The following is a 3233-nucleotide window of genomic DNA, read 5'->3' on the forward strand; positions in this document are numbered from 1 at the left end:
AAAAAAAAAAAAAAAAAAAAGGCCGGACGCGGTGGCTCACGCCTGTAATCCCAGCACTTTGGAAGGGCAAGGCGGGTGGATCACAAGGTCAGGAGATCGAGACCATCCTGGCTAACACGGCGAAACCCCATCTCTACTTAAAAAATACAAAAAAATCAGCCGGGCGTGGTGGCGGGTGCCTGTAGTCCCAGCCAGCGGGAGGCTGAGGCAGGAGAACTGTGTGAACCCGGGAGGCGGAGCTTGCACTGAGCCGAGATTGCGCCACTGCACTCCAGCCTGGGCGAGGAGCCAGACTCCGTCTCAAAAAAAAAAAAAAAAAAAGAAAAATAGAAAAAATAGAAATAAAAGGAAACTCATGTTAAAAAAATGATCAGGACATTGATGCTGATAGAATATGACTGATTCCTTACAGTACAGAATTTACTTGGATTTCTCTAGTTACAGTTTATTTTCATGATTTATGTACTTATTTATTTTGAGGTTTCGTAATATATTTGTAAACTTCGACTCAGCGCATTTTAATCATTTATTCTTCGTGAGCTTTGTGTTCTGCATGGAAATTAATTCAGAGAACTTCCCATGTACAGGGGCAGTCCAGACAAAAGTGGATTCAATTATTCACTTTCTTTTTTTTTAAATTTATTTTTAGTTATTGTGGAACCATAATAAGTGTACATATTTATGGGACATATGCGATATTTTGATACAAACATACAATGTGTCATGATCAAATCAGGGTAACTGGGACATCCATTACTCCAAACATTTCTTTGTATTAGGAACTTTTCAATGACACTTGTTTATTTATTTCAAAATATATAATAAGCTTTTTTTTTTTTTTTTCTTAGATGGAATCTCGCTCTGTTGCCCAGGCTGGAGTACAGTGGCTCAATTTCAACTCACTGCAACCTCCGACTCCCGGGTTCAAGCGATTCTCCTGCCTCAGCCTCCTGAGTAGCTGGAATTACAGGTGCCCACCACTATGCCCGGATAATTTTTGCATTTTTAGTAGAGACGGGGCTTCACCATGTTGGCCAGGCTGGTCTCAAACTCCTGACCTCAAGTGATCCACTTGCTTCAGCCTCCCAAAGTGCTGGGATTACAGGCGTAAGCCATCATGCCCGGCCTTCAATAAGTTATCGTTAACCATGGGTGCCCTATTGTGCTACGGAACAATAGGTATTATTTCTTCTATCTAACTTTTTTCTTTCTTTAGAGACAGGGTCTCACTCTGTTGCCCAGGCTGGAGTGCAGTGGCGAGATCACAGCTCATTCCAGCTTTAAATTCCTGGGCTCAAGCCATCCTCCTACCTCAGCCTCCTGAGTAGCTGGGACCACAGGAATGTGCCCCCATGCCTGGCTAATTTTTAAACTCTTAATAGAGATGGGGGGTCTCACTATGTTTCCCAGGCTGGTCTTGAACTCCTGGCCTCAAGTGATCCTCCCTCTCCGGCCTCCTGAAGTGCTGGGATCACAGGTGTGAACCACTGTGCCCGGCCTCTAACTGTATTTTGGACCCATTAAACATCCCTTCTCCCTCTTCCTCCTCACTACCCTTCCTGGCCTCTGGCAACCATCATTCAACTATCTACTTTCATTTGGAGAAACACAATGGTTTGGAATGGCTTGAGTGTCTCTAAACCTCATGATAATATAATACATCTACATCTTCCTGAATTTAGATTAGAAAGAAATAATAAAAGATGATTTAAAGATGAAAACACAGAACTTGAATGACTTCGAGTCTGTACTTTACTGTGACCACTGGGAGATTTTATTTGTATTGAAACCAGGGGAGCACTGCAAACCGTTATGTATATTTGTTTGCAAGTGTAAATTTTAGTTCATACATGAACTCTAGTGCTGAATTCGACTGATATCTTTAAAATGGAAACTTACGCTTTAAAATTTGTTCATTGTTTTCATGTTAAAAAGAATGAGGCAAGAAAATAAAATGTTACGTTATTTTACATCATTCTTTACACCATTGATTTAATGACTCGCTGGAATTGCACTGCTTGCAGATATTTCGGTTTTATTAAAGTTCCCTTAGTTACCGGACAATTATTTACATAAAATATGATTATATCGGACATTAACCAAATTTTCAGTGTCTGCATTTTCTTTCTTTCTTTCTTTCTTTCTTTCTTTCTTTCTTCCTTCCTTCCTTCCTTCCTTCCTTCCTTCCTTCCTTCCTTTCTCTTTCTTCCTTCCTTCCTTCCCTTCTTCCCTTCCCTTCCCTTTCCTTCCTTCCTTCCTCTCTTTCTCTCTTTCTCACTCTCTTTCTTTCCTTCCTTCCTTCTTTCTTTCCTTCCTTCCTTCTTTCCCTCCCTCCCTCCTTTCTTTTCTTTTCTTTTCTTTTCTTTTCTTTTCTTTCTTCTTGGCAGGGTTTTGCTCTGTTGCCCAGGCTGGAGTGCAATGGCATGATCTTAGCTCACTGCAACCTCTGCCTCCTGGGTTCAAGTGATTCTCCTGCCTCAGCCTCCTGAGTAGCTGGGATTATAGGCATGCACCACCACACCCAGCTATTTTTTGCATTTTTAGTAGAGACAGGGTTTCGCCATGTTGGCCAGTCTGGTCTCGAACTCCTGATCTCAGTTGATCTGCCTGCCTCAGCCTCCCAAAGTGCTGGGATTACAGGCGTGAGCTACTGCACCTGACCTGCATTTATTTCATGATTATTGCTGAAGATGAGTCTATTTCATAGAGAGGAGAAATTGAAGAATGATCCCAGCTGGTGTCAAATACTCCAGGAACACTGCTCGAGATAAATGTTCACCTGCACGCATATGTTTTGTGCAGCACAACTCACAATTGCAAAGATATGGAACTAACCGGCGTGCCCATCAATCAATGAGTGGATAAAGAAAACGTGGTATATATACATCATGGAATATTATTCAGCCATGAAAAAAGTGAAATAATGTTTTTTTGCAGCAATTTGGATGGAGCTAGGGGCCATTATTCTAAGTGAAGTAATTCTGGAATGGAAAACCAAATATCATGTGTTCTCACTTGTAAGTGGGAGCTAAGCTATGAGGATGCAAACACATAGAATGATATCATGGACTTCAGGCCCTTGGGATGGGAAAGGTTGGGAGGGGGATGAGGGATAAAAGGTTACATATGGGGTACAGTGTACATTTCCAGGTGACGGGTGCACCAACATCTCAGACTTCACCGCTAAACAATTCATCCATGTAATCAAAACCAGGCCAGGCGTGGTGGCTCAC

This window comes from Mandrillus leucophaeus, unplaced genomic scaffold (genome assembly GCF_000951045.1).
Source record: "Mandrillus leucophaeus isolate KB7577 unplaced genomic scaffold, Mleu.le_1.0 Scaffold751, whole genome shotgun sequence".
NCBI lineage: Eukaryota > Metazoa > Chordata > Mammalia > Primates > Cercopithecidae > Mandrillus > Mandrillus leucophaeus.